General features: G+C 29.3%; 1 pseudogene; it reads left to right on the plus strand.

The window, feature by feature from the left end:
• Positions 1–587: 587 nt before the first annotated feature.
• LOC147394499 (amino acid transporter AVT1J-like) lies at positions 588–9528 on the plus strand (annotated as a pseudogene).
• The last annotated feature ends 6086 nt before the right edge of the window (positions 9529–15614 follow it).

Genomic DNA, 15614 nt, shown 5'->3' on the forward strand with positions numbered 1-15614 from the left:
TCTTCAAAATCACGTATATATCGTGAAAATCATTTATTTGTCAAGTTTTTCTATATTTATGTGGAATTCGAGAAATCATGTAATATTTGAAAGAATATTAGCCATAAGATTCATTTAGCACATCTGATATAAATTGATGATGATGAGACCCTAACTTGATTTTAATCTTTGCCTGTAGACTATAGGATAATTTTAGATCATGGTAGAGACCGATCATCTTGATCAGTGGGTTCGGTGCATAACCCCTTCTGAAATTCATAATCTGACCCTTACCCATCTCTCTTATTCGTGGACTAACCCGATCCATTTTGAGGTTATCTATGGTTCCTAAACCTAATCTAAGTAGCGACTCCCTATTCCCGAAAAATCCTCAATTTACCAATCGATCTCCTATTCACTATTTAATGAAAATAGGTTGAGGCGATTTCAATAAGTCATCAATTCTATCTTGACATGAGTGTTCAGCAAATGAACCATAAATTATTTTATTTTGACATTTGTAACTTAATATGATTTTTTATGGGTAAAACTTTCTCATCTACAAATAACCAATTTTAGGAGCAAAAAGTAAAGAAAACAACAAGTCAATGGTAGAGGAAATTGAGCTTCCAACCTCCCAAAACAAAAGAACAAGTTTCCTAAAAACATGTTTTAATGGTGTTAATGCTTTATCAGGTTCTTTCTCTTATTAACTATCACTTCATACTTACATATTTCATGGATTTTGTTATTCTTTATGGAAAATTTTATTCTTTTAGATTTACACATTTGGGGATTATATATAGAAGTATTCATGAATTTTTTTACAAAAAAAAAGTCAATTGTTTTACTTGATAGGAATTGGGATCATATCGATTCCTTATGCACTTTCGCAAGGAGGGAGGTTGAGTCTAATACTATTTTTCACGATCGCAATCTTAACTTGCTATATTGGACCATTAATAGGAAGATGCATGAACTCTAATTCATTTATTCAAACTTATCCTGATGTTGGTGCATTTGCGTTTGGTCGAAAGGAGAGAATTATCGTAGGAACTTTTGTGTATCTAGAACTCTATCTTGTCGCAACCGGATTTTTTAATATTAGAAGGGGATAACTTATATAAATTATTTCCTGACTTTAATTTAGAATTTGGAGGGAGACAATGTTTTATAATGATGGTTGGATTCACAATTCTACCTTCGATGTGCTTAAAGGACTTAAGTATGCTTTCCTATGCCTCAATCGGTGGGGTTTTATCGTCTATTATCATTATTGGATCTGTTCTATGGGTTGGTGCCATGGATGGAGTCGGATTTTCTGGAAAAGGAAAGCTAGTAAATTTTCTTATATGCATTTTGTTATTGTGCTCATCCAGTATTCCCGACGATATACACTTCTATGGAAGATAAAAAACAAGTTCTCTAGGGTACATTGCAACATCGATAACAAAGCCATCCATATTTTACAAAATGATCATATATTTTGCTCATTATAGCAACATATTAGTGTAAATAATGCTTCAATTTGAAATTCAATTCAATTAGATTATAGAAAAATGCAATAACACTACTACTTCCCCTTTAAACTTTAGTTTCACATCAATTGAATTTTACTAACTTCTCATTTCTCATTACAGATCTTAATAATTTGTTTTACATTTTGTACGCTATGTTACGTATCAATGGCGTTCCTTGGTTATTTGATGTATGGTGACGATGTGTTGTCTTAAGTGACATTAAATTTACCAACAACAAAAATACCCTACCTCCTAAAAAGCAAATTAATCTTCTTATGTTTTATTTTTAGGAAATCAATTAAAAAATATTTTTCTAACAATTATTATATTAAAAAAATCTTTTTTTGATGCTGACTTTAAGTAGACACGTCTCTTCAAAATAGTGTAAGTAATTTTTTTACTATTTCTTTTTAAATAATTAATTAAAAATTTTATTTTTAACAATTATTATATTTACACCTTTTTAAAATTTTAATTTTAATTATTTATTTATTACTTCAAAATAAAAGGTAATAATTATTAAAATTTAATTTATAATTAATATTTTAAAATAAAATCATTTAGATATCTTCAATTTCCTTATTTTTGTAACATTAATATTTAAAAATATTTGTTAATATAATAATTGTTAAAATTTTAATTTTTAATTAATTTTTTAAAGGAAAATCACGTCCATATCTTCATTTTTCTTATTTTTAGCAATATTAATATTTTAAATTTTTTTAATATAATAATTGTTAAAATTTAATATTTAATTAAAATTTTAAAGGAAAATCCATCCATATCTTCAATTTTCTTATTTTTAGGAATATTAATATTTAAAAGTATTTATTAATATAATAATTGTTAAAAATTAATTTTTTAAAAGAAAATACCTGATATTCCTTACTTTTAGTAACATTAATATATAAAAATATTTGTTAATATAATAATTGTTAAAATTTAATATTTAATTAATTTTTTAAAGGAAAATCACGTCCACATCTTCAATTTTCTTATTTTTAGCAATCTTAATATTTAAAAATATTTATTAATATAATAATTGTTAAAATTTAATATTTAATTAATTTTTTAAAAGAAAATCACCTCCATATCATAATTTTCTTACTTTTAGGAACAGTAATATTTAAAATTATTTGTTAATATAATAATTATTAATATTTAATATTTAATTAAATTTTTAAAGAAAAATCACATATATATCTTCAAAGTTCTTATTTTTAGCAACATTAATATTTAAAAATATTTGTTAATATAATAATTGTTAAAATTTAATTTTTAAGTAATTTTTTAAAAGAAAATCACCTTCGTATTTTCATTTTTCTTACTTTTAGTAACATTAATATTTAAAATTATTTGTTACTATAGTAATTGTTAAAATTTAATATTTAATTAATTTTTTAAAGGAAAATATGTTCATATCTTTAATTTTTATTTTTATTTTTAGCAACATTACTATTTAAAAATATTTGTTAATATTTAATTGTGAATAATTTAATTTTTAATTATTTTTTTATAAATAGAAAACATAAAAAATTTTAACAACATTATTATTTAATTAATTTTTAACTATTTTTTATAAATAGAAAACGTAAAAAAGATGTAAATATAATAATTGTTAAAAATATAATTTTTAATTAATTATTTAAAAAGAAATAATAAGAAAATTACTTACACGGTTTTGAAGAGACGTGTCTGCTTAAAGTCAGCATCAAAAAATGATTTTTTTAATATAATAATTGTTAGAAAAATATTTTTAATTAATTTTTAAAAATAAAACGTAAAAAAAGTGTAAATATAATACTTGTTAAAAATATAATTTTTAATTAATTATTTAAAAAAATAGAGAATTTGCGCATTTTTCCACGTACTATATAGCCCATAAAAAATATAGATTCGGAATGAACTGAAGTACTATTTAATTATCTGTTAAATAGTAATTGTTAAAATTGTAAAAATTATTTGTTACTATAATAATTGTTAAAATTTAATACTTAATTAATTTTTTAAAGGAAAATCATGTTCATATCTTTAATTTTTTTTTAGCAACATTACTATTTAAAAATATTTGTTAATATTTAATTGTGAATAATTTAATTTTTAATTATTTTTTTAGCAACATTACTATTTAATTAATTTTTAACTATTTTTTTATAAATAGAAAACGTAAAAAAGATGTAAATATAATAATTGTTAAAAATATAATTTTTAATTAATTATTTAAAAAGAAATAGTAAGAAAATTACTTACACCGTTTTGAAGAGACGTGTCTGCTTAAAGTCAGCAACAAAAAATGATTTTTTTAATATAATAATTGTTAGAAAAATATTTTTAATTAATTTTTAAAAATAAAATGTAAAAAAAGTGTAAATATAATACTTGTTAAAAATATAATTTTTAATTAATTATTTAAAAAAATAGTAAAAAAATTACTTACACTGTTTTGAAGAGAAGTATTTGCTTAAAGTCAGCATCAAAAAAAGATTTTTTTAATATAATAATTGTTAGAAAAATATTTTTTAAAAATAAAACGTAAGAAAATTAATTTGCATTTTAGGAGGTAGAGGATTTGCACATTTTTCCACGTACTATATAGCCCATAAAAAATATAGATTCGGAATGAACTGAAGTACTATTTAGAATATACAATTAGCAGTTCGTTTATTGTATTATACTTTTCACCTTTTAACAGAAATCACATGCGATCACCAACAATTGAGTTCCCAATATTAAATCACATCCTCCCAATGGTAGTATGTGGCAATCATCAAGTGCGAATTTAATCTCTAGTTCATGAAATACCCACCTTTTCTTTATCAATCTCAATACTCAAATAGTAATTTATGGGATGATTTATATATATATATATATATGGGAATGAATTAGGGGACAAATGTAAAAACAATGTAATAATAACAAAATTTCAAAATATGGGTTAGAAGTTTTGGATTGAGCTGATTTTTTGTAAGGATGATCTCTATGATAAGATGATTATCCTAATAAATAAATCAATCCAATCTTAAACTTCTAACCCCATCAAAAGTGATGTAGAATGTGGACCGTGGATTTTTTTACCAATAATTTCTAAACCACTTTTGATGGACTTAGAAATTTCAGATTGAACTGATTTTTGTGAGGATGATCTTCTCATTATAGAGACCATCCTCACAAAAAATCAGTTCAATCGAAACTTCTAACCCATATTTTGAAGAACCATTGTTTATATATATATATATATATATATATATATATATAGGTTGAAGATGGCTGTTTTGGGAAGAACCAAGGACATTTAGATTACTTTTATAGTTAGTCAGAGATGACTGAGGTCAAAGGGTGCATGTCATCAGCTTGAAATCAAATCACAAAGGGTAACTTAAATATTCCCCAAAGAGCATATAAAAAGCCTGCATTTCACCAAAGATAATTTACAATTTTTGCTCAAACAGAAATTTTAAAAAGAAACTTAAACAGAAACGAACAAAAGTAAGTTTTGGTGATGGTTCTCCTATTGCACATTATCATCTCTTTTGAAAAAATTGTTGCTTCTGATCCCCTAAAAAATAAAAGGTTGGGAGCCTTTTTTAATGGAGAAAAAGTCAAATCAGGTCTCAAAATTTCATCCTTTTAGAAGGACCTTGGTCAATGATTGGGTCAATAGGGGGAAGTTGTGGTGCAGTGATTTGCTGATTATCAGGATCGATCTTATCTGCTTCAGACGGAGGTGGTGCATAGCCTTCTGGAAATGGTGGTGGCGGTGGGAGCTGCACAAATAAATAAGAGACGGCATAAACATATAATGATTTTCAAAATAATGCAAATCTTATAAGCGGCAAATTCCATGATTTGTTTATATTCAGCAATCAATTGCAGGGGGTCCATCGATCAGTCAATTCAGTCAGTAATAGCTGAATTTTGAGATTTTGAAGATGGTTGATTAATTATTCTTCCCATGAAAGGGTCTTAAATAACGTTGTTAACTTGACACGCTCCACCTGACACGCTTTGGCTTTGGCCCCCTAAAAGCCATTGCATGCTAGTAGCAAGGCCTCCTACAAGCGTCGGGTCGCCAGTATAGATAGTGTACTTCTTGCGGCATCGACACTTAGGCAAATTGTAAATGGCACTTGAAACTAAATAGCTTGTTTGATGGTTCTCACTACGTTACATATATACTTCTAAATGACTCAATTACATGTGTCTGATGTGTGAAATTCCAACATTTGAACAGATTCTTGTGCAAAACTTAGTGACTTCATTTTTTATTTTCTTACAGTGGGAATTTTTTTTATTATATAACATTACACGTATGTGTTCTCTTTTTAATAGTATATTGTACTAACATTGCAAAATCCATTGTTTCCTTATCATTATATAAAAATTAACCAGTTAAACATTAACTAAAATGCACGGCTGAAACTGTAATCATGTTTTCTCAAGGTCCACCGAATCGGACAAAATTTTTTTCCACTAAGTAAAGAGAAATTGTATAAATATATAAAAGTTGGTTGAGGTAACCAGCAGAAGATACAAGCTAAGATTGAAGAGCCACCCCAAACCCACACAAGAATCTAATCACCCACAATAGGCTTGAATATGTTCAAGTGACACAAGCAGATTAGGGAATCAACAATAACAAAAAATAGATTAAAAATAAATAAATAAATAAATAAGAGAGGAAAATATTGATACTAGTATTGATGCCATAAAAACAGTGGCGGGCAATACCAATGGAGGCAGAGAATGAGGAACGGTGATGAGGGAGGCACAGGATTATACAACCGAGGAGGTCACCAACACGAATTCCTCTAACGTGACTCGACTAGATATTGTGGTCAGGCTCGTCAATGCCGGCAATTCCTCCTGAACACTACAAGGAGAGGATCTTCTAACTCTTTTATCTCAAAAAGGACTCAAGATGAAACTAATGATCACGATCTCCTATTAAAATGGGTTCTTATAGAAAACCCCGATTCCTAGGGCCAATCCAAGCAGTTGGAATGCCCGATTAAATCCAAACTAACCCTTCATTTATTTGTATCACACAAAGATGGCCAGAACATAAAACCCAATCCATCCATTCTTATATGTTTACCAAACACTGTATCTTGGGTTATATCATATCATGTACAATATCGTTTGATATTTTTCCCAAAAGCCATCTAATTTCACGACGACACTGTGATGTTTGTTGTTCATTATTCTGTATTGAGAACAATAGGAGTATAATAACTTGATTCTTGTTATAACCTTACAATTCTTCTATGCTAAATACATATTCTCAATGACAACAAACATATATGTAAACATCCACAATACACATATATAAGAAAAACAAATTCAAATTACCTTGCGTTGTAATGATGCATGAATGTGGTCTACTCGTTTGACCTCCTTAAGTCAATTGCCTCCTTTCCAACCTTTGGTTTCATTTTCACCATTAACTGCATCCCAAATACATAAAGATTGACTTGACATAAAACTGAATACTCACATAAAAAAGCAGCAATTAAGAACCCTAAATATATTTAATTGAAAGAGGGTGACTAATGTGGACAAAGTATATTTGCATAAAGTAATCAAAGTTGAGCTCACTTTTCACTCTATAAAATGTATCTATTCTCCCATGAGAAGATTTACTAATTCCGACATAGACAATGAAGGCAAGACCCTGGACTGGTAGTCCTCTAAGATAATACCACACCAGAGGTATGGACGGTGACAAGGGCCCAAGTCCTGATGGGTTCTCAACGTGATTTTTAAATTTCGAATGAGAGATAAGGGAGGACTTGATGTTAGTGACAAAGGATTTATATGATAAGAATTTCATTAATTATTGTTCCAACAATATGTGTGTCATTGATTCTGTAAAAGGAACAAAAATATGGTGGATATCTCATATTTGAGTTCAATTAGCCTTGTTGGAACCATGTACATGATTAAAGCAAAATTATTGACCTCAAGAACCAAATTGGTGTTGGCATCAAATACTAGGCCATAGCAAATAAGGGACAGGCAAATTATAGATGGTGTCTTAATCAAGAAATCACTGAAGTCTCCTAGGGATGGATTGTAAGATTGATCTTGAAAAGTTATCTAGATTCACAATCATTGAGGACAGCCCAATCGTGCATCATCAATTTGCCGACGATACCCATTTTTACGAATGCCTTTCGAAGTCAGGTTAGGTTTCTCAGAAGTCTCATACATTGTTTCAAGACAGTGTTAGAGCATGACGGTTAATCTGTCCAAAAGTAAGGTGTTCAGGGTTGGGAAAATTACCAATATCTCAAAGCTATCCGGTGTTTTGGGATGTGGTTATTGTTCCTGCTTTATATTCGGGTCTTCTTTTTGTAGTAGGAGATATGTGGAATTGATTTGAGATCCAGTTATTGAAAGGGCAAGTGCACGGAAACTATGTATCAGTCAAACAGAAGTGGGCTAACGTAATTGAATAATACCATTTTGACTATCCCATCACACTCCATGTCCCTATTTTCGATTTCTAGGAGCATTGTCTCTCAACAAACTAGCTCTCAAGATTTTTTACAGAATGGTAAGGACAGAAAAATGCATCTCGTCTGATATGGTGTCTAAAAGGTGACAGGGTACTATTCGAGGAAGAAGATGTGGTGAGACAACTCTCAAGATTAAATTTAGTGATTTATTTGAAACTTTCCAAAAACGGTACCGATCCCAAATTTTGTGGGAATAGGCCAATGGAGAGCCTTCTTGGGACTTTGGGTTAGGACGAAAAATAAATTGATTGTGTTCATCTATTTAAAAAGGTGGATGTGTTATGCATTGAGGCTTAAGACCTCAGGACCAGTGATTGTCTAGCCTTACCTAACAAGTCACAACATAGGTTTTAAAAACACCATTTTAATAAGGTGAGATTATCAAGGAAGCATGATGAGATGGAGTTGGAGCGTAGAAGTGGTGCATAAAATCTTACTCGAGCAATAATTACCATATCATGACTTTATAGATAGAAGCACGCATACCAAAAGCTTTAAATAAAGAAGAACAAAGGAGTAGTTAAAATTACAATTCTGACCTCAATTGATCAAATCAGAGTATCTATCCATTGATCTTAATTTCGAGAAGAAATATAACAATAAAGATATCATCAATGACATCCTTTGCAAAGAGAGTAGCTAAAATTTGTGCAAAAGCATTGGAAGATCAAGAGAAAAGAGATGAAGAATACTTACAATTCGAGTTGCAAAGGCATTGCAAAGCTATGGTGCTTGATAGATTGAACCATCTAAGACATAATAAGTGAGCATAGGTGTGACTTTCTCAGGACCATCTCTCTTTTGCTTCCGGAAGACGAAAAGGTGACGTTGCATAACTTCACTCAACATGTTTTCAATGCTAGTCATTTCCTGTATGAAAACATAAATTTGTATTTTTCGTGGTGGTCTAGTAAACTTATCTCTCAAGAAACAAAGATAAATATGAGGAATTCCAAACTCTATAGATCAATCCAAGCAAAATAAAAGAAAACAACTATTTGAGTATTCTAGTTACCAACCCCAAAAATTTTAATATTTCAAAACAAAATCAGTTCACCATAGATATACAAAAGGACCTACGATAACTATATTAAGAAAACCTAAAATTACCCTAAGTATAAAAAAATAAAAAAAATAAAAAAATAAAAAAAAAGACATCAATAAGGCCAAAAGATTGAGTAGTAGTAGAGAGATCTTACGAAAGATGAGAGATGTCTAAAGGGTGAATCGATCGCATTCTAAGCTGTTCATTATTGTAGCTCAAATCATAGAAAGGCGACAAAGCAAAGTAATCAAAGACGAGATTTCGATCGAGAGGGTACGAATTCAGCCATAATTGATCACGAAAGCATATTCCAGTCATGTCCATCCCAGGAGGTGGTGCAGCAGACAAGTTCCCATCAAAATTAGGGTTTCCTGTTAGATTTTACAGCATCATCGGTGTTGCGGCCATTTTTCCCCTTTTCTATTATGTGTCCTCCCTAGTAAAAATCCCTGCAAAATTTGGGTAGAATTCAAAAAGAATAAATTTTACACTTTTCAAGAAGGTGAAAAAACAAGATCAAAATTACATTATCATCCTTATCGAAATGGCATGAAACACGTCCAATCTATTAGGTTCAAAACCAACTCAAACACATTGATTAAAAACCTAGTGTTAATTGAATAGTGTTCGAGGTTCAAGTTAGAACTGTGAACATCAACCTAGAATTATATTAAAAAATTGCTCTCAATTAATAAAATCATACCAACTGGTTGAACCAGAAGCTCAACTCAAGGAAGGCCATTAAACTGGTCAAAACAGTTTTTGAACTAATGGAGTGGCACCGCGAGTTGCATGCAAATGACTCACATTTGCCATTAAATTTAATATTAAAAAAAAAAAAAGAGGGAAAATTAGAGTCTAATATAAAGCATGTGTTTTGCACATGATTAAAATTGGTTAGACATGAAAAGAAATTATGGTTTCTAGTGTGAGGCAAGTGCAATTTAAATGTCAATAATTTAAGAATGAAACATTATCTGCCATAATCAGAATGCATTTAAAGGTCATGTAAATAAGACTTGGGATTAGTGAGCAAAAAACAATAGAAATAAGTGAAGTTAGAAAAGGCAAGGACAACTCAAGAATATCTTAAAGTTAAGCAATTCTTAAAAGGGCATCTCATGACTTTAGATGTTGAACCAGGATACATATAATATATGATAAATTAATGGCAAAGATAGGGACCGACAATAATCTTTTTTTATTTAAAAAAAGGAACTAAATTGGAACACCAACTACAAAGGAACTAACTTCAATTCATTTACATTAGAGTTTGAAGATGTACCTCTCCGGCAAGGTAGGCCTCAATGATTTAGTGCACACGAATTTGCATTTTGAAGTTTTAAGATAACTCAAAACTTTGCAAACATAGAGATTTTAATACGATCAATTTAAGGACATGCAAGAAAACTCCTAATGGATGAACAAATCTGAAAACTCTGTAAGCACACAAATGCAAAAGATAGTCTCCAAACAATGAACTTAAAAACTTCCCCTTATTAAGGTAAAAGAAAGCATTACATTGTGAAACTAAAGTATGACATTCTCTTTTCTTCCACACAAGGACTGGTCTGGCAGACCATGCCACTTTGGAGGACAAGTACCTTTGCCTCGGTTTTATATTTCACACAAACTGTGTCAATACACATATAGTGACATTAGACCTACCAGTCTATTACCATGGGTTTTACACACGTAAGTGCAAACATGATGGCACTGATAGGCATGTCAATGGATACGAATCTAATCGAACATACCTATATCCAAATTCGAATCCAAGAAAAAGTCGACATCGAATTCGAAATCCGATACATATGCATAACCAATATCTGAATTCGAATCCGATTAATTTATCGATATTTGATAATATATTATTTGAATTTGAATAACATTTATAAAAAAAACCCTCATTTTTTTTCTCATATCAAGTTGATTTTTCTTTATCAAAACCATTCATCTTCAAGATGCATCAGAAAAATCCCACTCTTCAACCTGTTTAAAAAAAAACCTTGATTTTTTTGATTTTTTTTTCCCTCAAACCCATTCATCATCAAAACCAGCCATCGTCAACCTCAAACATCTCAAGGAAAGATAGGATTTTGGGGTGAAGTAGAAGAAAATGAAGTGTTGGGTTAAAGAACAAAGAGTTTTTTACCATAGAGATTTAAGAGTTTCAAGGATAGAATTTAAGAGAAAAATCAAGAGTTTTCGCAGTGATGGTTAGATGAGATTGAGAAGAAAAACTAGAATAAGATTGTTTGGATTTGCTTTGTTTCTTCTCTCCAAAATGAATCCAATAAGCATTCAAATATATAAAATTATCCGAATTCAAATCCGAAATTTATGGATAATCTTTAATTTTTTGAAAACGAAATCAAATTTGGATTCAAAATTTTGACTATCCATTGATACTCCTAGGCATTAAGCCTATTTTCCAGCCAATTAGAATCAATATCAATAATATTTATGTTTTGTGAGACTTATATTGATTTCCATATTCACATAATGAAACATTCAAAGAAAAAAGGCCTAAAATTATAATTCAATAGCCCAAATTCAATATACAACAACCCTTAAACAACCTAACATGAAACAAATATATGGATTTAAGTAATCCAAAATCGAGTTGCAATAGCCCTAAACAACCTAAAATGCTAACAATTTTTCTTTTTTATAGAAAAAAAAGGTTCAATCAACTCAAAAAACAAGTTGCAACATCCCTAAACCAATAACAGAAAATGGTCACCAAAACCAAACCTGAAATGGTCTAAGAAAAAAAAAACAGGAGGTTAATTAACCCAAAAGTTGAATTGCACAACACTTAAATGTCAGGGAAAAAAATATGAAATAGGCAACTGTAGACTTGCAGTAGACCTATAATTATCTTAACCTCCAAAATAGAAGAAACATTAAAATCAAGGGCTAAAAAACTTAAAATTAGATTAAATATTTGACAAGATAAAATGCATAAACACCTCAAAACATGCAAACCCAAAGGAAAGAAGCTCAAAATAACAAATTTGAGCGTGAATGAGATCCCAATACAGACATCACAAAAAAATAAAAATAAATTTTTTACAGAAATCAAACTTGCATGAAAAAATGCCCAAATCTTGAACATGCTCATGTAAACAAAATTACAATTACAATTAAAACTATAGAAAAGTCAGCCTAACATAAGAGCAAACATATCGCTTAAAACACTATTTTCAGAATTGATTCAAGCATCGAAACCTACAAAATCAATAAGAAAAACTTAGGGTATGTTTGGTAACACTCCTGAAGTCTGAAGTTTGAAGCCTGAAGACTTGAAATATTGAATTTGAAATCTTATTATAGAAAAGTTATTTGTTTATAATTTTTAAGAGTTCCTGATTACAGATAGAATTTTAAAACATAATGGTCATTTTAACAATATTACCCTTTTATAATTCTAATAAATTATTAACCACAAAAACATAACATGTTATGCATAATGAAACCATCCACATATTTAATTTTAATTTCTAGCAAATCAAACACCCTTAAAGTATTATTTTCAAATTGAATTCATATTTGAGAAATTATATTCCAACTAGGTAATACTCAAACAATAAACAGTTATTCATTTCTAGTTGAATTGCAATCTGATCACGTAAAATGATCATATCAGCTTGTGCTTGCGATGAGAATATGTCATTATAATATGGTGGATCTTGTGACGATTCAGAGTCTATTAAAGAATTACTCTCTTCATCGACATCAACTTCATATTGTCAAAATAATTCATCATGGAGAGAACACAATGTAAGAAATTGTGTATTGTCATGCATGCAATAACAATATCTCGTTGGGTGTGATAATGATATGAAGGCATTCTGTTCAAAATTGAGAATTTTTTTTTTCATACACCAAAGGTCTTCTCAATGACATTCCTTAATCGAGCGTATGCATGATTAAATTTCTCCTTTCTACTCATTGCATGCATTCCTCTATATGTTTTTAGCTAATATCGTGTGTTGTGATATGAAGTCATAAAACCTCTAATGTGTATTGAAGTTTTGATTTTTTATTTGGTTGTTTGTTGAAGTTTTAATTTTGGGATGTTCTCAATACTAGATTCACAAAGAGTTTTCTACCATAGAGGTTTAAGAGTTTCAAGGATATAATTTCAGAGAAAAATCAAGGGTTTTCGCAGTGGTGGTTAGATGAGATTAAGCAGAAAACCTAGAATGAGATTGTTTGGATTTGCGTTGTTTCTTCTCTCCAAAATGAATCCAATAAGCATTCAAATATATAAAATTATCCAAATTCAAATCCGAAATTTATAGATAATCTTCAATTTTTTGAAAACAAAATCAAATCTGGATTCAAAATTTTGACTATCCATTGATACTCCTAGGCATTAAGCCTATTTTCCAGCCAATTAGAATGAATATCAGTACTTATGATTTGTGAGACATATATTGGTTTCCATATTTACATAATGAAACATTCAAAGAAAAAAGGCATAAAATTGTAATGCAATAGCCCAAATTCAATATACAATATAACCCATAAACAACCTAACATGAAACAAATATATGGATTTAAGCAATCCAAAATAAAGCTGCAATAGCGCTAAACAACCTAAAATGCTAACAATTTTTTTTTAGAAAAAAAAAAGGTTCAATCAACCCAAAAAATAAGTTGCAACATCCCTAAACTAATAACATAAAATTATCACTAAAACCGAACCTGATATGGTCTAAGAAAAAAAAAACAGGAGGTTAGTCAACCCAAAAATTGAATCCCACAGCACTTAAATGCCAAGGAAAAAAAATACGAAACAAGCAACTATAGACTTCGAGTAAACCTTTAATTATCTTAACCTCCAAAATAAAAGAAAAATTAAACTCAAGGGATAAAAAACTTAAAATTAGATTAAATATTTGACAAGATAAAATGCATAAACACCTTACAACATGCAAACCCAAAGAAGAGAAGCTCAAAATAATAGATTTGAACATGGATGAGATCCCAATACAGACATCACAGAAAAAATAAAAATAATTTTTTATAGAAATCAAATTCGCACGAAAAAATTCCCCAACCTTGAACATGTTCATGTAAACAAAATTAAAATTCTAGATAGGTTAGCCTAACGTAAGAGCAAACATACCGCTCAGAACACTGTTTTCAAAATTGATTCAAGCACCAAAACCTGCAAAATCAATAAGAAAAACTTATGGTATGTTTGGTAACACTCCTAAAGTCTGAAATTTGAAGCCTGAAGACTGAAATATCGAATCTGGAATCTTATTATAGAAAAGTTATTTGTTTATAATTTTTAAGAGTTCCTGATTATAGATAGAATTTTAAAACATAATGGCCATTTTAACAATATTACCCTTTTATAATTCTAATAAATTATTAATCAAAAAAACATAACATGTTATGCACAATGAAACCATCCACATATTTAATTTTAATTTCTAGCAAATCAAATACCCTAAAAGTATTGTTTTCAAATTGAATTCATACTTGAGAAATTATATTTCAACAAGGTAATACTCAAACAATAAATAGTTATTCATTTTCTAGTTAAATTATAAATGATCACATAAAGTGATCATTTCAATTTGTGCTTGCAATGAGAATATGTCATTATAACATGGTGGATCTTGTGATGGTTCAAAGTTTATTAAAGAATTATTCTCTTCGTCGACATCAATTTCATATTGTCAAAATAATTCATCATGGAGAGAAACACAATGTAAGAAATTGTGTAATGTCAAGCATGCAATAACAATGCCTCGTTGGGTGTGAAAATGATATGAAGCCATTCTGTTCAAAATTGAGAATTTTTTTTTCATACACCAAAGATCCTCTCAATGGCATTCCTTAATCGAGCGTGTGCATGATTAAATTTCTCCTTTTTATCCATTGCACGTGTTCCTCGATATGTTCTTAGCCAATATTGTGTGTTGCGATATGGAGTCATAAAATCTCTAGTGTGTATTGAATTTTTGATTTTTTATTTGGTTGTTTATTGAAGTTTTGATTTTTTTTATTTGGTTGTTTGTTGAAGTTTTAATTTTGGGATGTTCGGTAGTAATGCTGATTTTGTAGCGTTGGAAAGTTTGCTTGATTACTTTGATGGGTTCAGTAGACAATCCGATATTTCAGATTTTTTTTGGCTACATGAATCACTTCCGACCTTGTAAAATCGAATCGTAACGTATCGATATGCCCTTGTGTGGGTCTGTTCTTTGTAAATTTCTCTAATCTAAAAAAGAAGAAAAGAAAAAGGTTATATGAAATAGGTGAGGGAAAATTATTAGAAAAAATCAAAATATAATAATTATTTAATAAAAAGAATCAAATTTAATAAAAATTACGAAAAAGATAAAAAAAATCGCCCATTCTCTCTCTTTCGATTTTTTTTAAATTAAAAAAATCAAAATTTTACATTCTAAATGGCCATTCAATATCCGGTGAATTTCTCTCTCCTTTTTCTCTCTTTTTTTTTTTATTTTTTAAATTAAAAAAATTGAATTTTTTACATTCTAGACGACCATTCAATGTTCGGTA

Source organism: Akebia trifoliata, chromosome 9 (assembly GCF_017979445.1).
Source record: "Akebia trifoliata isolate Shusen 1 chromosome 9, ASM1797944v1, whole genome shotgun sequence".
In the NCBI taxonomy this organism is placed as follows: domain Eukaryota; kingdom Viridiplantae; phylum Streptophyta; class Magnoliopsida; order Ranunculales; family Lardizabalaceae; genus Akebia; species Akebia trifoliata.